At 45.3% G+C, this 22,500-nt stretch overlaps 1 long non-coding RNA gene across 2 annotated transcripts in view; it reads left to right on the top strand.

Annotated features, from left to right (window-relative positions):
• Positions 1-22,007, top strand: part of LOC112663460 (uncharacterized) — a 29,757-nt gene extending 7,750 nt beyond the window's left edge. Inside the window, exons 2-4 of one of the 2 annotated variants that reach the window (XR_007403512.1) lie at positions 5,237-5,349; positions 19,141-19,411; positions 20,251-22,007. This is a non-coding gene — a long non-coding RNA (uncharacterized LOC112663460). The remainder of the gene's footprint in view (positions 1-5,236; positions 5,350-19,140; positions 19,412-20,250) is intronic. The other variant, XR_007403513.1, reaches the window with a different exon arrangement.
• Positions 22,008-22,500: the final 493 nt, after the last annotated feature.

The raw sequence follows: 22,500 nt of genomic DNA, 5'->3' as shown, positions 1-22,500 counted from the left end.
CTAGACACAGAAACTCTACAAAAAAAATATAACCATCAATCCAAGGAAAATAGACACCCTTGAACTGAAAGAAATTAAATGCCAAGTAAGTTGGTATGTGCTCTATGAATTCAGGGAAGGGAGAGTTACTAAGGGGTTAAGCAAAAAAGTTTCATAGAGAAGAAAGGACTTCAAATCGTGTTCTATAGCAGGGGAATCATGTTATCACAGGGGAAGATTTGGTTGAGAAAAGTGTGCATGGAGGGTGTAAGAGTGGATAGCAAGGAATAAGTTTAAAGCCACGCTGAGGAAGGATTTCCTCTGTAGGCTCACAATCTAGAAGCTGGACATCCTATAAGATTGGTTAGGGAGTCCATATGAGGCTTCCTCTGATTAGTTCCAAGGTTGAAGTAGAGACAAAAATTAGGGAAGCTTTTAGTAATTAATCAAGTCTTGGCTATTTAGGGGCCAATTGTCACAGAAGTTACTGTTCAGCTTCCTGGATTGTCATCAGAGATAGCAATCTGGCTCCCTGCAAGTCTGACTTAAAACAGGTTGGCTTCCTCATTTGTTTATTGTAGGTAAGGGGGTTGGTTTACTGGGCAGGTTGCTGCAGCTTGTAAGCCAAAGTTTTATTTTTACACATGATCAGGCTATTGTCCGTTTGCATCTAGCAGAGAAATATGCTAAAAGAGATTGTGGAGATGGGAGCAGAACAAAAGAGATTAGAGCATTATAAGGGTGATGAAGTTGGGTGGGAGAGACCTTCTGTATATGAAGTAGTCAAGGAAGGCATCGCTGAGGAAGTGACAACTACGCAGATCTTAAAGATGAGAAAGGGCGAGCCATTCAAGAGGCTGACAGAGAGCATTCCAGGCAGAAGGGCAGAGAAAAATACTCTGTGCCAGAAAGAGCAGGGGATGTTCAAAGACATGAGAAAACAATCAGTGCAACTGGACAGAAGTAAGTACGGGAAGAGGCTTGAGATGAGGTTTGAGAAGTAGGCACGATTCAGGGGGGGACAGAACTGTGAATGCCGTGAGGGAGAATAGATTCTGTGGGTGTAGGCAGATTAAATAAGAGAAAATTTAGGAAGCTGTGCAGTCCTCCGGGTGAAGGATGGCAGTGCAACGGTCTGGATTAAGGCAATGGGAAACGGAGATGAGGAGAAGTGGTCAGTTCCTTGAGATGTTCCTGAAGAAGCAACAGAGGGGACATGCTCATGGCCTGAAGAGTACGAAGGCAGTGAGGGATGGGGGTAAAGGGAGGAAACAGAATTCCAATGATCATGGCATTTACTGAAATGGGGATACTTGATAAAGAGGAAAATGGGTTTTGGGGAAAAATCTGATCCCAAAGTTCCTGATCAGTTCAGCTAGAAAACAAATCAACAACAAAAAATGGAATTACTTGACACTGAGTGGTCCAATGACCCGATCCATCCGCTGAACTTGAAGTATCGCATATTATCATACACACAATGTGGTCCTTTCCTGCTTATAGTCTAGTGGAGATGAAGACAGGTGGCCGGGTTCAGGTGAGCGAGTAGTAAGAGTAAACTCTCTCATCTGTCGACCTTGCCTTCTACTTCATGGACAGAACTAAAGCCATCAGAAGAAAACTTCCAGATTCCCACCACAGCATCTGCCAACTGCTGGCACTAGACTCTTGTATTGTGCCCTCCTCTGTCCTGTCACCATTTGAGAATTGTCTGTGCTCCAGTCTAAAGCCAGGTCCTCCACTGTGCTCCCCATCCCATCTTTTCTCACTGATTCAGGGACGTTGATCCAATAATTGTCTTCTCCCATTCCTGAGCTATTCTCTTCATCAAACAAACCCACTGCTCGTGCTTCCATCATCAACAAATAATTGCAAAATAAATTTTAAAATCTTTGTTTCGCTTTGACTCTACTCCTATCAGCAAATGTCCCAGTGCATGGCTCTTGTTTTCAGGAAAGCTTCTTGAGAGAGTTGTCTCTTGTTGACATCTGCAATTCCACTCATCATTCCCTTTATTTTTCCTGTGGATCACATGTGTTGGGATATAATTTACCTACTGTGAGATGTATCCTTTTTAAGTGCACATTTTTATGACTTTTGACAAATGTGTAGAGTCATGTAACCACCACCCAAATAAAAAAGATATAACATACCCATTGCCTCAAAAAGTTCCTTTGTGCCTCTCTCTGGTAAATCCCTTCTCTCTATTCCCCTCTAATGACTACTGATCTGGTATTTGTCCCTATATTTTTGCCTCTTCCAGAATGTCATACAAATGGATTCCTGCTAGCCTACAACCTTTTATGTATGGCGTCCTTCTCTTAGCACAGTGCCTTTGAGCTTCATCCATGTTGTTACGTGTAACATCAGCTTGTTCCTTTATATTGCCGAGCAGAGCTCAAGTGTACGAATGTACTACAATTTGTTTATCTGTTAATTAGTTAATAGACATTTGGATTGTTTCCTGGTTTTGACAGTTATGAATAAATCTTACACAGCATTTACATTTGCAGGTCTTTGCAAACATTCCTTCCTGACTGTGGCTTGCATTTTTATGTTTAACACTATCTTTTCAAAGAGAAAAAAATTTTTAATTTTGATGAAGCCCAATTTATCCATTTTTTTATGATTTGTGTTTCTTATATCTAAGAAATCTATGTGTAACTCAACATCACAAAGATCACATACTTTCTTCTAAAAATGTTATAGCTTTAAGTCTGACTTTTGTCTACGATACACTCATACTTAGTTTTTGTATATGGAACAAGGAAAAGCAGAAGTTCAATGTTTTTGCATATGGCTGCCCATTAGTTCCCTCAGTGTGTATTTAAGAAGGCTCTTCCTTCTGCACAAACTTTGGCATGTTTGTCAAAAATCAATTTTACATGGATATATAAGTCTATTTCTAGACCCTCTATTCTGTTCCTTTCTCCATATACCTATCCTTGCCAGGAACACATTGTTTAATTACTATAGCTTGGTAGAAAGCCTTAAAATTAAGTAATAATGTGAGTCCTCCAGTTTTATTCTTTTCTTTAAAATTGTTTCAGCAATTCTACATCCTTTGCTACTTTATATACATTTAGAATCAGACTTTTTATATAAAAATAGCCTGCTGGGATTCTGATTGGGATTGCACTGTATCTTGTAGATCAATTAGGATGGATGTTGGCATCATAATGAGCCTTCCAATTCATGAGCCTGAGAAGGGTCTGTATTTATTTGAGACCTTATTTAATTTCTCTCAGAGGTGGGTTTTGTTAATTTGCAGCATACAAATCTTGCACATATTTTTTTCAGTAGAGTTCTAAGTATTTCATGTTTGTTGATGTTACTGTAAATAGGATTGGGCTTCCATTTTAATTTTCAGGTGATCTTTGCCGGTATTTAAAAATAAAATTGAGTTTTATATGTTGATCTTGTATCTTATGACCTTGTTAAACTCACTTGTCAGTTTTACTGGTTTTTTTGGTTAGATTCCTTAGGCTTTTCTACGTCCACAATCATGTTGTTAGCAAACAAAGATAGCTTTATTTGTTTCTTTCCAATCGTTACGTCTTTTATAAATTTTTTTATTGCCCTATTTCACTGCCTCCAACATAGTAAAATGTTAAGTAAAAGAAGTTAATAAACATCCTTGCCTTAGTTCTATATTTATTAAAAATCTTGAATTGTTTATGAAAAGCCTTCCCCTCTCCACCAAGCTCCATGCTCAGATGGTTTTCCTGGTGAACTCTAATATTTAAAGAAGAAATGAAAACAATTTTACACAAACCCTTAATCATTGAACATCAAACATTAAGTATGGTACTGTCTGTAGGTACTCAGTAGTTGAAGTTTCCTTCTGTTCTTAGTTTTCTGAACCTTTTAAAAATAATTTTAGGACATTATTTTTCTACATTGATCTAAATGATCATATGATTTCTTATTTTTAGTTTGTTAATTGATTACTTGATTCCAAAAAAGAGAGTTTTGAGCCAAGCTTGCATATCTGAGATAAATCTAACTTGGTAATGATGTATTTAATATCTTTTTATATATTCTGGATATGACTTGCTAAAATTTTACTGAGGATTGTTGTGTTCCTTTGGTCTGTAATTTTCTTTTCTTATAATTTTGTCTTCCTGGTTTTGGTTACCTGGGTAATTCTGGCCTTCATAAATAACTTCAGACATGTTCCTTCTTCTTCTATTTTCTGAAAACATTCCTTTAAAAAATGGTTTCATTTCTTCTTTAAGTGTTTAGGAGATTTTACCAATAAACCCATCTGATCTTGGAATTTCTTTGGGAAAGGCTTTAACAATGAATTCAGAGTCTTCTAGGTATATCCCTATGCAGATAACATGTTTCTTCTTAAGTAATCTATGATAGTTTGTATCTTTTGAGGAATTTATCCATTTCCTTCAACTTAGAGAAAATCAACAAACTCAAAAGTTGTTTCTTTGAAAAAACAGACAAAATTGACACACCTCTACCTCCAATGATCAAGAAGAAAAGTGAGGAAAGACTCAAATCATTAAAGTCAGGAATGAAAGAGGAGATTCAGAATAGCCAGGACAATCTTGTAAAAGAACACACTCTGCCCAATTTCCAAACTTACTAGAAACTATAGTAATCAAGCCCATGTGGTATTGGCATAATGATAGATACATAAATCAATGGAATGGAATTGAGGGTCTAGAAATAGAACTTCACATTTACAGTCAATTTATTTCCAACAAGGATGAAGACAAATCAATTAAGAAAGAATAGTCTTGCAGTGCCTGGGTGGCTCAGTTGGTTAGACAGTTGCCTTCAGCTTGGGTCGTGATCCTGGGGTGCTGGGATCAAGCCCTGTGTTGAGTTGAGCTCCCTGCTCAACGGGGTCCTGCTTCTCCCTCTGCTTGTGTTCTCTCTCTGTAAAATGAATAAATAAAATCTTAAGAAAAAAAGAAAGAAAGAAAGAATAGTCTTTTCAACAAATAGTCCTAGAACAATTGGATATCCCCTTGCCAAAGATTGAAAAATCAATGGTCCAAATGGATTCTTACCTTTCACCTTACACAAAAATCAACTGAAAGTGGATCATAGACCTAAACATACAAAGTCTAAACTACAGGTCTCAAAAACTATACAACTCTGAGATAAATACTTAGAAGTAAATCTTCATGAACTTGGGTTAAATGGCAGTTTCTTAACACCAAAAGCACAAGCAATAACAACAGCAAAATGGAGAAATTGGACTTCATCCTAACTAAAAACTCTTTTTACTTCATAGGCCACGAAAGTGAAAAGACAACCCACAGAAGGAGAGAAAATGTTTATAAAACATACAGCTGACAAGGGACATGTACCTGAATATATAAAGAACTACAACTCAATGATAAAAAGGTAAATAACAAGGTAAATAACTCAATTAAGAAATGGACAAAGAGTTTGGATAGACATCTCTCTAAAGGAGATAAACCAATGGCTAATGAACACATGAAAGAATGCTCAACATCATGAATCATTAGGGAAGTTCAAATAGAAGTTGGAATGAGATGCCCCTCATATCCACTAGGATAGCTATAATCGAAGAGACAAATAGTAATAAGTGTCGGTGGGGATGTGGAGATATTGGAATCCATATACATTACAGGTAGGAATGTAAAACGATGCACCCACTGTGGAAAACAGTTTGGCACTTCCTCAATAGATTGAACATAGAGTTACTGTACAATCCTACCATATGATACTTGAAGATCCATAACCAAGAAAATTGAAAACATATGTCCAAAGAAAAACTGTATGCAAATGTTCATATCAGCATTTTTCATAGCCTAAAGTGGAAACAACCCAAATCTCCATCAACAGATGAATAGATGAGCAAAATATGACATATCCATACACTGGAATATGGTTCAACAACAAAAAGGAATAAAGTACTGATGTTTCCTACAACTTGAATGAACCTTGGAAACATGATGTTAATTGAAGGAGTCAGTCATGAAATACTACATTTTATATGATTCTGTTCATATGGAATGTCCAGAATAGGCAAACCGTAGAGTCATAAAATAGATTAGTGGTTGCCAGAGTCTGGAAGGGAAAGGACTGCCAGGTAGGAATGGGACTGATTACTTCTGGGCACGCAGTTTCTTTTGATGGAAATGTTCTAAAATTAGATTACTGTGATGGTTGCACAGCTCTTTGAATATGCTAAAAGCCACTACACTTTAGATGGGTAAGTTCCATACTATAGTATGTGACTATCTCAATAAAGCAGTTTAAAAAAAATCATTCTTGACTCCTTACTTTCTTGCACAATCCATGTCGAGCATATAAGGAAATCCTGTTGGCTCATGTATCTTCGAAACAGAATCTGAATCCAACTACCTATTGCCTCTTCCAGTTCTCCTGCCAGGTCTAAGCCACATTGTCTCTCATGAGCTTCTGCAGTAGCCCCTAAGAGATCTCTTTGCTTTATGCTTGTCCTCCTACAATTTAGACACAATAGGCAGTGTAAGCCTTTTAAAATCTAGGTCAGATCATGCCCTTCCTCTGCTCAAAATCATGCAATGGTTAACAAAATCCAGCAGGGGGAAAACTATAGGTCCAACTGACCTAGAACTCCAACACGTAAACTATAAGAGAAAGAAAAGGCTGAGGAGGACCCGCAGGCTAAAAGTGACTTAAGAGACACGTTAGGATTAAAGTAAGGTGATGAGATGCAAACATAGAGAAACACGTTAGGATTAAACTAACAGAATGAGGTGTAAACATAGAGAAACCCAGCAACTAACCAACAGAAAAGCCAAAGGGTGTTACATTTGTGCAGAGGCAGGGAATGCTGATTGGGACTGAGCCCGTGGAAGCATTTCTGAGGAGACTGGCAGGTATCCTTCTTGACCTGGAAGGTGGTTAAAAGAGTCTAGACCTCATGATAATTCACCAAGCTATACATTTGTTTGGTGTGGGATGCTGTATATTTTATTTTACAACGAAAAGATTAAGAACACAAACTCTGCCATGGTTCCCCCATCTGTTGGTGAAAAGTCGAAGTCTTAAAATAGTTCACAAGGCCACACCAGACCTGACCCATGGCTGCCTCGTGATTCATTCCTTGCCTCCACTATGCCCACCTTGCCTCACAACACTCTAGCCAGCGTCACCCCCCGCCCTTTCTTGAACATTCCAGGCATGTTGCTCCAGCTCTTCCCTCTGGCTAATCTTCTCAACCTCGTCAAGTCTCCTCAGATCTCCTGTTCTTGACGAAGAGTACGAGGAGTACTTTGCGCCCTGTTTTATGCAGCCATCTGCCTCCTTAGCTTAACCCTTCCCTTTTACTGTTTTCTACAATCTCTACCACCTTCTCTTATAAGAAAGGCTTCATTGCTGCTATAAACATCGGGGTTCCCTTTTCTCCGCATCCTCTCCAACATTTGTTGTTTCCTGCCTTGTTAATTTTCCCCATTCTCACTGGTGTGAGGTGGTATCTCATTGTGGTTTTGATCTGTATTTCCCTGATGGCAAGTGATGCAGAGCATTTTCTCATATGCATGTTGGCCATGTCTATGTCTTCCTCTGTGAGATTTCTGTTAGTGTCTTTTGCCCATTTCATGATTGGATTGTTTGTTTCTTTGGTGTTGAGTTTAATAAGTTCTTTATAGATCTTGGAAACTAGCCCTTTATCTGATATGTCATTTGCAAATATCTTCTCCCCTTCTGTAGGCTGTCTTTGAGTTTTGTTGACTGTATCCTTTGCTGTGCAAAAGCTTCTTATCTTCGGAGAAGGACAAACATTATATGTTCTCATTCATTTGGGGAATATAAATAATAGTGAAAGGGAATATAAGAGAAGGGAGAAGAAATTTGTGGGAAATATCAGAAAGGGAGACAGAACGTAAAGACTGCTAACTCTGGGAAACGAACTAGGGGTGGTAGAAGGGGAGGAGGGCGGGGGGTGGGAGTGAATGGGTGACGGGCACTGGGGGTTATTCTGTATGTTAGTAAATTGAACACCAATAAAAAATAAATTAAAAAAAAAAAAAAAAGAAAGGCTTCACCTATTTACTCCGCCCATCTTTGTGGTCGGTCACTCCTCTAAAATATAAGCTCCATAAGAGCTTTATCCACAGATGCATCTTACCTGATAAGGTAAGGCTGAGTCACAGCCTGAGTCGCTTGACTGGTAAAGGTAACACCGAGCCACTTTTAGGTTTACACAACAAAGAAGAAAGCCAATGGAGCCAGTCTTCCCTGATTCTCATCCCTATAGACCAAAGAGGACTGATGAATAGAATGTGAACTCTGGGATATGCCATTGCTGAGGACTGGATTCTAGACTGCCCCCAAGTGGTTTTATATTCTGCAGCTCTATTCTGAAGAGGCTATAGCAGGAAGCCCTAAGAGTCATCAGAACCCAAGAGGTGGTCAGAAATGGTCTCACGATAGCCTCCCATAGGAGAGAGAAAGGGGAGGGGAGACAGCCTCTGAGCAGCTCTTTGAAAGCCTCATATGCTCTTGGGTTCCGGGAGGACCACAAGGCCTCCTGTCAAGACCCAGACAAGCTGCAACTGGGGCATGAACCTGCATGGGCTGTGTAAATACATGCAAAGCTGCCTGGGCACCAGGGAGAGCTGTTCTCCTGCAAGCAGACATTCAATAAATATTTATGCAATGAATATGTGAATAGCTGAAACCCACCCTGTAGGATTGACCTATGAGGAAAGAGAACAGGAGATGTGAAAGCATCTTTTTTGTAAGTCCTTCTTTTTTTAAAGGAACAGTGTGGCTCAGAGTGAGGAGCATGTACTCTAGAGTTGGACTGTCTGGGGCCTAAATGCAGCTTGGCCATAGGGCAGCTGGACAAGCTTGGGCAAATAGGTGTTGTATGAGCGACTGCTACCATCTTTATTCACTTGTATCTTATATTGGAATATAAGACATTTGAAAAGATTTACATTTGAAAAGATTCCTTGGTGCATTTGCTTTCTTTCCACTCCTGCCCTCTACCCCCATGCTTACAGTGGTGCCCCGTATGCCTCGATGAAAATGCTCGGTTTTGCATTGCACTGGAGATTGACTGCAATGATGTTTGATCAGTTATAGAAATCATAGAACCACCTTCTGGAAAGCGGAGAAAAGAAAAATCACTCATATCTACCAAGGCCAGCATAGGACCTGCAGGCATTTTAATATAATCCCTTTCGGTATTCCCCCCATATATATATAATATTTATTGAGGGCCTACCATGTGTGTTATTATTGATCTCCATTTTAAGAAGAGAAAACCGTAACACAGAGGCTTAGTAGCTTTCCCGGGATCACACCTGGTGGGTCACAGCTGGAACTGGAACCTAGGTAGTCAGCTGCCAGTTCGTGTTGTGCTATCATAGCAAATGATCAATTTTACATTCTCACAGGAAGCTGTCTTAGTCCACTCAGGTTGCTGTAACAAAATAGAACTGACTGGATAGCTTCTAAATAGCAGGAATTTATTGTTCTGAAGGCTGGAAGTCCAAGGTCGGGGTGCCGGCACGGTTGGATTTCTGGTGAGAACCCTCTTCAGGGTTGTGGCCTACCAACTTACTGTATCCTCGTGTGGTAGAAGGAGAGAGCTAGCCCTCTGGGGTTTCCTCTATAAACACACTGATCCCATTCACGAGGGCTCTGCCCTCATGAACCAAGCACCTCCCTGAGTCTGCACCTCCCTGAGTCTGCACCTCCTGATACCACCACACTGGGGTTAGGATTTCAATGTATGACTTTGGAGCTGGGACACTGTTGGAGGAGGTCACGGAGAAGAGGTGACCACAGGTAGACCTGTGTGAGTGGGACCTGGAGCAATCAGAGGCTTCTTATCCCCTTCCCTGTACTTGGAATATATGTTCTGCCCAACGGTCCCACACTAGGAGCTGTTTCAAGGACACAGCCTTGAGATACAGTGATGTGTTGTTGAGACCATCTGAACTGTGTGCAAGATGGAATCCTGTTAAGGCCTCTGCATAAACTTTTACGGTTCTGTGAGGTAGGTGTGGAGAGCTACTCGTCTCGTAGCCACCCAAGACAAGCCTCCACCGTAAGTTCCCTTGCATATCACACCTGCCGCCTACCAATTTGGAGTGTCTGCCTCTTTCTTCCATCTCTCCCCGAGCTCCATATACAAGAGCCAGTTTCAAATTTCTCCCAGGAAGCTCCTGAGGTTGGGTACCAACAGACACAAGCATTCAGACTAGAGCAAAGGCAAGAATCCCTTTTATGTAGAAACATGATCATAAGTATTCGTTTTAATGTCCATCATGTGGCTCTATCATGGGTTCCTTAATCACCTCCCCTACTTTGGAATACTTACGTTGTTGTAAAATTTTCACTTTTATAAACAAGCTGAGATAAATATCTTTGTACACAAAGTTGTTTCTGTGTTTAGGATTATTTCCCAGAAGTGCAGGTACAAGGTCAAAGCTAAGAACACGTACTTGGCTCTGGATCCTATCGCCCACGATCCTATCGTGGTTTTCCAATCGGGTCCACTTCCTGTCAGTAGCCAACAGCTTCCTGACTCAGCCTGGGTGTCCTCCTCCACGGGGAGCTGCTGGGTGGACCCCAGGAAGCTCTATTTTTACCAGCCCTCCTGGTGATTCTAATGCTGGCCAATTGTGGGAATGTTTTACCCACCCAGTGTCTTCCCTTTCCAAGCGAACACTTTGGATTTTATGAGTTGATTCTTCACCACAACCTTCAAAAATAAATCCGTGATAGTGCCTCCAATTAAACCACTTTGGTTGCAGACACTAATTCATTCAACAAATGCAGTGAATGTATACGGGTGCTGACCTAGGTGCTGGACATACAGGGGTGTACAAGACCACGTTCCCACTCCCATGGGGCTTACCTTGGGGTATGGCTTGGCAAATAACATACGAGAAAACAAAGGAAAAAAGCTGAGTGAAATCAGTCAAACAGAGAAAGGCAATTATCATATAGTTTCACTCATATGAGGAATATAAGAAATAGTGCAGAGGATCATAAGGGAAGGGAAGAAAAACTGAATGGGAAGTTACCAGAGAGGGAGACAAACCATGAGAGACTCTTAACTGTCAGAAACAAAGTGAGGGTTGTTGAGGGGCAGGTTGGGGGGGAGGGTGATTGAGTGATGGGCATGAAGGAGGACTGGGTGTTATATAAGACTGATGAATTGGGACGCCTGGGTGGCTCAGCGGTTGAGGGTCTGCCTTCAGCTCAGGGCGTGATCCCAGGGTCCCAGGATCAAGTCCCACGTCGGGCTCCCTGCATGGAGCCTGCTTTTCCCTCTGCCTGTGTCTCTGCCTCTCTCTTTCTCTCTCTTTCTCTCTCTCTCTCTGTGTCTCTCATGAATAAATACATAAAATCTTTAGAAAAAAAAGACTGATGAATAAACTGCATCTGAAACTAATGACATGCTCTGTGTTGGCTAACTGGATGCATATGTGAAAAGGGAAGGAGGCCATTTCAGAGAGCGAAACGTGCCGTGGAACTCCCAAAATGAACTCATGGGATAGATAGCGGCTTGGGGGACGTGGGAGGCACGTACTTTATACACAGTGGTCAGAGATGACACTCTGTGAGAAGATTGACGAGCAGACCTGCCAGGAAGCATTCTGGGCACGAAGAGCTGCAAACTTGAGATGTCTGAGCGACAGAAGCAAAAGGCCAGCTTTTCTCTACCTAGGAGCAAGGGAGGCGAGGGAGGGGCAGACGATGCAGGGCTTGTAGGCCTTGTAAGAGGTGACTGCGCTTGCAGTCAGGACATGCGACATGGTGCGGTTGAAGCAGGGGGATGACGTGCCAAGATGCACATGAATAAAGGGCCCCTCCAGCGCATGGTGGCAGGAGGACGGGGACAGGGCAAGTGACAATAAAAAGATTATCCAATTCCAGGCAGGAGAGGCTGGTGGTTTGTCCTAGAGTAATGGTACTAGGGATGCAGAGAAGTGTAGAGACCCCAGCTGTGTTTGGAGGCGGGTGGATTGGGACCCTCCACACAAGAGCTAGTATTTCACATAACTTTTAGTTAAGAGCAGTCATTAAAGGAAATCCCCTGGATGAGCAGATTGAAGCAGGTGGTCTTGGCTTCTAGCTCCGGCCCTCTGATTACCCAGCCAGGTGACTGCGAGCAAGTCACGTTATCACTCCTGGCCTCACTTTTTGGGTTTGAAATAAACGTGTAAGATCACTTCAATTTCTAACACTGTCCTATAGATTTTTAAAACGATTTTATTTATTTGAGATAGAGACAGAGTGAGAGAGAGAGCCCGAGTGGGGGGGGGGGGCGCAGAGGCATAGGGAGGGCCAGGAGCCTGAGGCAGGGCTCCATCCCTTGACCCCGGGATCATGACCCGAGCCAAAGGCAGGCGCTTAACCGACTGAGCCACCCGGGCACCCTCATCCTATAGATTTTTTTGATGTAATGCTCTCTACATAGCTCTTCCTTGCACAAGGATTTGCTGAATGCCTACTGCGCACCGGCGTTGTACTAGGTGTCGATGCATCTGTTAGACACTCAGTGTCCTCTGGGGAGCTGCCAGGCTGGGAGAGGCAGCTGCTGGTAACAAATAATTGTGCAAGGAAGTGGTTACTAGCTGTTGTGGTCAGAAGTACTAGGGAGAGTGACAGGGGACACAGCTTGATTGGCCTTCCCGCTGCGGTGGTTGGTGCGGGCGCCGTCTGTTGAAGGCAAATCAAAACCCTCATAGGCTGTGTCCTGTGAACTTGGGCTTGCAAGGCCTGGTCATCTTCATGGTCACAGACAAATGATTCCAGCGCAGGCCTGTCCCAGGGGCCGCACGGCTCTGGGTACATTTCTCCCTTGAGGTCTGCTAGTTCTACTTCGGCAAAGCTGAACTTTTTTCCTAGAATTGAATGTCATCGGGGGCATATCTATGGCCGGATGTCATGATCCCCCAGAGTGAAGCAGGCATCTGGTGACACACCAGGCACCCCGTTCTCTCTCTCTGCCTCTGCCTAGGGTTCAGCTTTGGAGTTTTCTCTTCCAGTGAGTGAACAAGGCCCACTTAGAAACCCGAACCTACCCACCAGCCCCTGGGGTCGAGTCCCGACCCCTGGGTCCGTGCGGCCGAGAGAGGAAAGTGCCTGCCTCCAGACTCAATGGGCCCATTATGCTCAGCTCCTTCCCTAGCAGAACACTGTGTCTTTGAGGGCCTGGGAGCAACTGGTCCTACCTGTTTAGAGTCAGCACATTCTGTTTGCTGGAGGGATGAAGGGTAGAGCGGCACACACCACATCTCATGGTCGTAAATGCCATTTCAAGTTAATTATTACCACGTACAGTAGTACTGTACAAACTCCCCACACACCGAGCGCCCTGCCCATGGGAGGCTGGCGGGTAGCACATAAGGGGGTCATTGTGTGCGCCGGGGAGGGAGGGCGAGGTGCCTACGGATGGGTGCCAAGCGTGGTCTCCTAGCTCACACACTCAGGAGCGGGGAGGCTGGGACACCGTGCACCTATTTTCTCATTTCCTAAGACAATCTATTTACCTTCATTATTGACATTGGGGTACTGTTACCGAAAGTGGAATTTGTGTCATTCGGTAAAATACCCAATCAGCCTAACCTGACATTACAGCACGTCAACCGGATCCCACACACAAAAACAGTCCCCGTCCCTGGCCAGAACCGGTTCTTTTGTAGCCAGAGCCATCCTCCTCCAGCTGGGGAGTCGTGTGGGCCTGCCTGCAGACTGACGGTTGGTTGGAGGGAGGGTGTTTCTAAACACCTGAAAGACTGCAGTTGATGGCTATCAAGCCCCAACCAGCCTCTTCTGTCTGCCAGAGACAAAGCAAGAATGTTCCCCTCCTGAGGTCTCAGTTTACAGGCTTGTCACATTGATAATTAGGCAAGGCTCGCCACCTGTACTCCTGTTTAGAGGTTCCTCCCGAGACAGTCCTGACATCGCCTTTAATCAGCCCAGCTGTGACTCCACCTGTTTCCACTGCCACCTCCAGACAGAGGGGATTGCTCTAGGGCCAGAAGGCTATGAACTGGGCCGACTTTGTGGGACAGCACAACCAGTTGGATAATCTGATAAGACCAAGAAGGATAATCCTTTCCTGTCCTCCTAGGAGAATCAAGTCCCTCAAGCCTGAAATTCCATCTTTAGTGCACACTTTGTGCTGAGCATTACCCTCTGTGATAATCCTCATTTCAAGTAAAAAAAAAAAAAAAAACCCTCTAGGAGGGCAGGAATATAAATTTTTAGCATTGCAATACATTGATCAGACTGGGAAAGGTAACGTGAAAATCTTGGGTGTTGGAGGTGCGGGCCCGCATGAGAACCGGGGGGAGGGAGTTCAAGAAGTTGATGTACGCTGAGTGCTAAAGAGGAGTCATGGCACCCAAGGCACAATGAGAGTGTTTCCTGAGGGGCCAGAGTTACAGGTCCTTGTTTCCTCTTCCCCCTGAGAGAGACAGAAAAACAATTTTTTTAAACCCATAGACTTCCATGCATATGAATTCACAGTGACTGTTGTGGACACTGTTGTTTGGCCATCCAACAAAACAACATTCCCTTTTCTTTGGGGGACCATTCTTTCCATCTTTTACGTCTATGTGGTTCAGGGAAAGCTGACTTCACCCCCACACTTCACCCCTTTAGGCCTGGACCACCACATTGTTGTACCCCATAGTCCTGCTGGCTACCGTCACTGTTACATGGACCAACAGGCATGTGGTCTGTGCTAAACCATTTAAACTCAAATGTAGGGCTTTTACTGAAACTACTGGGGAAGGAACCACCTCTCTGCTGGTCGTGCTAAGCTGATGGAACAGAAGCCAGCTAGTGATCTTATGATGACACATGAGGTATGTGCCCATTGGGAGTGAAACCAATTCAGAGGAGGATGGAATCAAAGCTTTAGAGAGCCACACTGCTTATGATAGCATTCGCACACCTGGCTCTCACTGCACCTGCAGCCAGCACAACCTCAGACTTTTCGGTTGCTTGAGCCAAAAAACGTCTGCCTCTTTCTTAAGCCAGTTTGAGTTTCTGATGCAACAGAACAAGTTCTAAGTATAACACAGACTTTATCGTATGGCTCACAATGCTGCTAGTCCTCAGCTGGTGGCACCCTCCTTCTCCACCTGATTCTGCTGCATTCTAGTGAATTTGGCTCAAACCTGGGCCTTGGCGTGGTCATCAGTTAACTGGGGGGCGATAACAGGACAGATAGAAAGGAGGGAAAGAGAATCACTGGTACGGAAGAACTTTGCTTTCCTGGGAAGGAACAAGCTGTAGAAATCCTCAGTCTTAAGTGACAAAGGTGGACTCCCCATCTTGTCCCGGAGAGGATTCTGGAGCTTTGCTACTTGACGTGAGATCCCTGGACCAGCAGTGCATGCAGCACCTGAACTTGTGAGAGCTAAAGAATCTCAGCCTTATCCCGGACCCACGAATCAGAATGTATGTTTTCACAAGGGGTGAACATAGGTGATTGGGGTGATTGGTTAGTGTAGGAAAGGCAGGGAAGCACTGCTCAAGAGACTCCAGAAAGCCGGGCCCCCAGAAACGCTGTACCCATTTCCTATGCCAGGGTCCCATGCCTAGTCTCAGCTCCCTCACTTTCAGAAAGTGAAAAAAATACTTGTCCCTTCAATCCCCACGTTTCACAGAGGGGTAAACGAAGGCTGAGGAGCACAATGACTTGTCCAGGGTCAGAATCAGCTGCTCAGTCAGATGAAAAGCATGTGTTCTGAAAATCTTGGTGACCTTGGGTTAGGCAAAGATTTTGATGCAATACCAAGCAAGATCTATCAACAAAAAAATAGATTAAAAAATACAAAATTAAAACCTTGTACTCTTCAAAAGATACTATTAAGAAAATTAAGACAGTCTGTACTGTGGTAGAAAATATTTGCAAAACACATGCTTGATAGAGGGCTTTTTTATCCTTTCAAACTCAACATTAGGAAAACAACCCATTAAAAATGGCAAAAACTTTTAAAAATAGATGACTTCACAGAAAAAAAATTATACCGATGGCAGATAACCACAGAAAAACATGCACAACGTCTTGAGAGGTTAGGGAAGTGTACATAAAACCACAATGAGATACCTGTACATACCTACTAGGTTGGCAAAAACAAAACAACGGACAGCACCAAGTTCAGCGAAGAGATCGCAAGAAACTAAGATGTTCACACGTGGCCAGCAAGATGGCAAAAATGGAACAGCCACTTGGGAAACAATTTGGTAGCTTCTTACAAATGCCAACAGATATGTATCGTAGGACTAAGAGGTTCCATCCCTAGGTGTTTATCCAAGAGAAACGAAAACTTACATTCACGTGTGGAACAAAAAAAATGTACATTGTGAACATTTATGGGGGCTTTTGTTGCAACAACCAAACTGTGGAAATAACCCGAATCTCTTTCCACTAGGGCCTGGATAGATGAACTGTGGTATATCCACAAAATGGAATATTCCTCAGCGATAAAAAGGAATGGGGTGGGAGGGTGGGGAAGGACCACGGGCACATCTCAGAAGCATTGTCCTGAACCAAGAAAGCTAGACTCAAGGCTATGTCCTGCATGATCCCACTCACAGGACCTTGTAGGAGAAGCAGATCTATAGGCATGAAAATCCCATCGGCGAGTGCCAGGAGCTGAGGTGGACAGGGGTGATCATCAAGTGGCCACGTTCCTTGCTAGGGCCACCATAACAGAGTGCCACCAAGCGGGTGGCTTAAATGACAGAAATTAACTGTCTCACGGGTCTGGAGACCAGAAGTCTGCAGTCAAGGTGCTGGCCAGGCTGTCCTCCCGAGGGCTGAGAGGGGAGGACTGCGCCAGGCCTCTCTCTTTGGCTTGCATTTGGCTGTCTTCGTGTCTACACGGCCCTCTCTGGCTGTGTGTGTGTCTCCAGGTTTCTCCTTTTTGTAAGGACCAGTCATGTTGGATTAGAACCCACTCTGAAGACCTCATTTGAACTTGATTACTTCTGTAAAGACCCGATTTCCACTTAAGATCACTGTCTGAGGCGCCGGGGCTTAGGAGCTCATCATATGAATTTTGCAGGGATGCAATTCAACCCATGACAGGGGCACAAGGGAACTTTGGGGGGCTGTGGAACTATTGCGTGTTTTAATCGTTGGGGGGGCCTCAGGTACGTATGCATTAGTCTAAACGCCTAACACTGCACCCCGACAAGGGTACATGTGACTGCATGTAACAGAATTTAATTTTTAAAACTAGAAAAAATAAAACAGATCTACCAGGTTTTTCTTCAAAAGATTATTGCTCTTCCCATCTACCATCCCGCCCTGACTCTGCTGTGTTCCAAGCATCTGTGGTGGTGAGGAGTTATCTTTTTTTTTTTTTAAGATTTTATTTTATTCATGAGAGACACAGAGAGAGAGGCAGAAACACGGGCAGAGGGAGAAGCAGGCTCCATGCAGGGAGCCAGATGTGGAACTCGAACCCAGGACCCCGGGATCACGCCCTGGGCCAAAGGCAGACGCTCATCCACCGATCCTCCGGGGCGCCCCAAGGATTATCTTTTCAGAAAAGATTATTTCCCTGCTGTGTGTATTCAGCCACATGCGGCCTTCCAGCAGAGCACGAGGAGCCCAGCAGGTGGAATGGCCCAGTTAGCATTGCCCATCGGGAGTGGGATGAGGTAAGGAAGGTGTGGGCTGGCTGGGGAGATCTGGTTTGGGACCTGGCGAGGTTAGCGGGAGCCGGGCTCCCCTGCCAGCAAGAGGCTGCACCTTGGGCCCACAAGTCTGGGGGGCTTGGCCCCCAGCCGAGGCCACTCGAGGACACCTGCCGGCGGCCCCCGGACACCAGGGAGGAACACACAAGGAGGCCTCACGTTCGCAGGAGGGGCAGGGGCAGTGGACTTGGCACCACACGGCTGGGGGGTAGGGGTGCGGGGACAGGTTAGAGACGCACACACACCTTGTTTCACGACGGAGGGCGAGGGTTCCAAGAGGTGAGAGCTAACAGCCTTGGAGCCCTTCCCAGCCCACCCCTGGCAGCTGCCCCTGCGCACCCCACCCCCGTGCGCGTGTCTGTGTGTGTGGGGGGGCGTGGGTGTGTGTGTAAGACCTAAGCCACGGCATACAGGGATGCCTGGAGAGGAGAAGCCATGTTTCTGGAAGGATCTAGAGCAGAGTACAGCCTAGGCTGGTTCCCCAGCCCCCTGCTTTCAGGGAAGGTGCTCTCTGGGTAGTCAGCTCCTCCTGAACTCCCCAACTTCGCCAGTCTACACCGGGGCGTGTGGGGGAGCCTGGGGCCTGAGGCCTCTGGGCCCCACAGCGAACCAGCTGGGAGGGAGGCAGCTGGGGAGCCCACCTCCTCAAGGGGCGCAGCCCCAGGGCCCCCAGAGCAGCCAAGGGACCCGGAGGCCCTGCCACCTGCCGTGGGCCCCTGGCCTCTCTCGGGGGGAGCCCGCCGTCTTGCTAACCTCGTCAGCCTTCTCGGGCCTGGGGCTGCTCCCTCTGCCTCCGGTCGGCCTGGCCCCCGATCTCTTGTCCCTTTGGGTTTTCACTGCTGGTGCTTTATTATTACTTTTTTAATCTCCTGATTTGTATTTCCCCTGATTTCATTTCCGAAGCTGAAACCAAAAAAAGCCTTCTGTTTCTCTGGGCTTAGTTTTCTTGTCCATAAAGTGGGGGTTGAGGAAGGGGGTTTCTTCCATCAGTTCTGTGTCCAAAGAGCAGGAGGTTTGGACTCAGAGGGTCTGAGTTTTCAAGGTATTTTTTTCCTGTCCATATTTATGGACCACCAGGGACCACGTGCCACACTCTTCCTCACCGAGTCTTCATAACCCTTCGGGGCACTATCGTTACCCACCCCCCCTTTACACAGGAAGCAACTGAGATCAACCTCCCAGGTGTCCCCCCTCAGCACACAGCCTGTCCCAGGTGGCAGGCAGGCCGGCAGGGTTTGAACACCAGGGTTCATACTCTTTTTCCCCCTCAGCTTTACTGACACGGAAGGTTGTATAAGTTCAAGGTGTGCAACGTGCTGGTTTGATACGTGTGCATGCTGTATCCGCGCTGCCAGAGCGAGCGCAGACATCGGTGCATATTGTGAAATGATCACAATGAGTTTAGTTGGCATCCATCACCTCACATAGTTCCATTTGGTTTTTTTTTGGGGGGGGGGGTGAAAACTCTTAAAAAATCTACTCACTTAACAGCTTTCAAGTGTCCAACACAGTCTTGGGCCCTGTCGTCACTGCGCCACATCAAAGACACATCCACTCCCCCACGTTCACTGCAGCAACGTTGGCAGGATCCCAGACGCGGACACAGCCGAAGTGCCCATCGCTGAACGTGAATGGATAAAGGAAATGTGATAACACGGTGGGATGGCGTAGTGGAATATAACGGAATATTACTTGGCCACATAAAAGAAGGAAGTCTTGTTGTTCGGGACAACGTGATCGGAACTCGAGGGCATCGTGCCGGGTGAGATAAGTCAGACAGAGAAAGACAAGTGCTCTACCATCTCCACCTGCAGAGCCTAACAAATCCAAACTCCTAGAAACAAAGCAGATTGGTGGTTGCCAGATGCAGGGGTGGGGGGTCGGGGAAAGGGTGGCCAAGAGTACAGGTTGCAGGGTTCCTGCTCTTAGCCACCCCACGAAGTCCAGACCAGTTATAGGTCTCTTTTGCTGTGTGGCCGCTGATGCATCGTTTGGACTCTCTGGGCTGAACTCTTCTCATTTGGCAAATGGAGGCGTTGTAGGGTTCCTGCCAGAAATACTGAGCCGCTGTGGTGCAAGCCCTTTAGGGGTTAAAGCACCCACAAGAGCTCTCTGCTCATGCTTACCTGTTCCCTTCGCTTGTCTCCATGTCGGGGCCTTCTACACAGAGAAGAGCCAAACGTTTGGGGCACTGATCACACACCAGCACTGGGCACACTTTGTTTTCCCTGCCTTTCATTTAACTTCACAAGAAACCTGGAAGGCAGGGGCTACGATTCTCTTCACTCCACAGGTGAAGCTGACGCACAGAGAGGTTGAGAAGCCTGCCTAAGGTGACACAGAGAGTTAGCGGGGGGGCCGGCACTCAAAATGAGGTCTGTGTGACCTCATTCTGTTGACCTCATTCTGTTGACCCAACGATGCTGTCACACCAAGACTGGCACTAGGGTGAGGGCAGGGAGGAGACTGTGTGGCTGAGATTGGAGGCATCTTGTAAGCTCTGCCCATAAGCAAGGGCAAGAATTTAAGTTAGGAAGACATTCCCACGTTTTATTTTTAATAACCTGTCACCTCTCTCTGTTCGTCTGTGCTATTGGTTAGTGGACTTCTGCAAATGTCCAGGTACCAGTCATGCAACTCTTACGTGAGACTCTGGGTGTGCACATCCACATGTATAAAGACGGAGAAAATAAAACAAGGTACGGCATTGCTCATAGCTTTTCATCTATTTCTGAGTCAAAAACAAGACTGTAAGTACTGCTGTGCTCGATTTAGGTGTGAGCCCTTCACTCTCAAATCCCTGCTTGGTACTTTGCATTGCCCTGGGCAAAGACAAGGTCCTTCGTAAATTGTTCTGGGTAGCTTGAGTTTTTTCTAACCTTTCTTTCCAACCACCAAGGATCTGAGTTACCTCCATCCTGGAAAGGGAAAAGGCAGAGCCAGGGGGATGGCCTAAGAGGAGCAGTGTGGTGGGCTCAGCGGGCCTCACAGACCCATGATGCTAGGGGCATGGGGTGGGAGGGAAGGCACAGGGCTGAGTGGGAAGGGGCAGGGCTTCCCCCCACCCCACCATGACATAAGATGGATAAGTCTACCATCCATACCTGGCCAGCCTGCCCTTGGAAGGGCCTCTCCAACCCCTGCCTCATCTTTCAACTTCCAATACTCCACTGACTTCCCATGAGACCTTCCTCCCTATCACCTAATTTCTGCTAAGATGTCTATCCATAAATTGCCTTACGTGGACTGGCTGCCTGACTGTATTGGAATTTCAATCCAAGATCTTTGGAGATCCAGGACAATCAGTCATGGAACTACAGTCTCTCAGAAGGGAAGGGCTGAGCTATCACTGAATCCAGAGGGGACAGGTTCTCAGGTCTGGGGCAGGCAGGTAAATGCAGATGTCCCAAGCAGGCACATGACCTAGGGGTGGTGACCAGGTAGGCCAGCAAGGACAGCCTTGCCTCCTCTAAAGACATCCAAATTCCAGCTTTTGAAGACACTCTTCAGGCAGAAAGAAAAACAAAACAAAACAAAACAAAAAAAACCCAGAAACACCAGCAGAGTGAAATAAGGAAATAGGAAAAGCTACACTTTAAATGCCATGTGGTGTCCTGGCTGGGATCCTGGAACAGAAAAGAGACATTCGTGGAAAAGCAGTGAGGTGCACATGAAGCCTGCAGTTTAGCTTCTAGTAGTGCACCAATGTTAATGCCTTCGTTGGCAAGTGTACCGTGATTGGTGTGAGATGTTAATGATAGAGGGAGTTGGGTCAAGGGTACCTGGGAACTCTCTTGTTCTATCTTTGCAACTTCTTTTGTAAATTAAAATTATTCCAAAATGATGTTTATTAAAAACAAAAACAAAAACAAAAAAAACCAGCTACCTCCATAGGGGAGATCTCTGATTACAGTACCTGTCGCTTATTCACTGTGTCTAAGAGCTTTGTGTATACTATTCCGTGGGATCCTTGTGACAATTCTATCAGAGTTATCCTTGTGACAATAATTTTTGTCATCCTTTTCATCTACGAGGCATCTAAGGCACAGGCAGGTTATGTATCTTGCCCAAGGTCACATAGTGACCCTGCGGCAGAGCCAGGCTTCTATTCCGATGCACAGTATATTTCTCCCAACCAGCCCACCTGCGGGATTGTAAACAGGCTTGTCAAGATCAGAGGCTCACTGGGGATCCCTGGGTGGCTCAGTGGTTGAGCGTCTGCCTTCAGCTCAGGGCACGATCCCTTAGAGTCCCAGGATCGAGTCCCACATCTGGCTTCCTGCAGAGAGCCTACTTCTCTGCCTATCTTTCTACCTCTCTCTGTGTATCTCTGGAGAATGAATAAATAAAATCTTTACCAAAAAAAAAAAAAAAAAAAAGATCAGAGGCTCACTAGTATTACTCACTAGTGTCAACTTGTAACAAAGTCGCAGGGCAGGACTGCAGGGAGGTGAGTGAGACACCTCCTCAGGTGCAAAGTGGTAAGAGCTCTACTACCTTCCCCATTAGGTTGGCTACTGCTTAAAAAAATAAAAAAAGAGAGGAACAAGTGTCAGGGAAGATGAAGAGAAATTGAACCCTTGTGCTCTGGGGGTGGGAGTGTAAGCTGGGGCAGCTGCTCTGGAAAACAATATGGCGGCTCCTCAAGAGATGAAGGAGAATCACCGCATGATCCAGCAATTCCTCTTCTGGGTATCTACCAAAAAAAAAAAAAAAAGAATTGAAAGCAGGATCTCAAGCAGATATTTGTACACCCATGTTTATAGCAGCATTATTTTCAAAAGCTAAAAGGTAGAAGCAACCCTAGTACCCATGGATAGATCCATGGCTGCACAGATGTGGTAAACACAC

Source organism: Canis lupus, chromosome 18 (genome assembly GCF_003254725.2).
Source record: "Canis lupus dingo isolate Sandy chromosome 18, ASM325472v2, whole genome shotgun sequence".
Lineage (NCBI taxonomy): Eukaryota > Metazoa > Chordata > Mammalia > Carnivora > Canidae > Canis > Canis lupus.
This window is presented reverse-complemented; position numbering and strand designations above follow the sequence as displayed.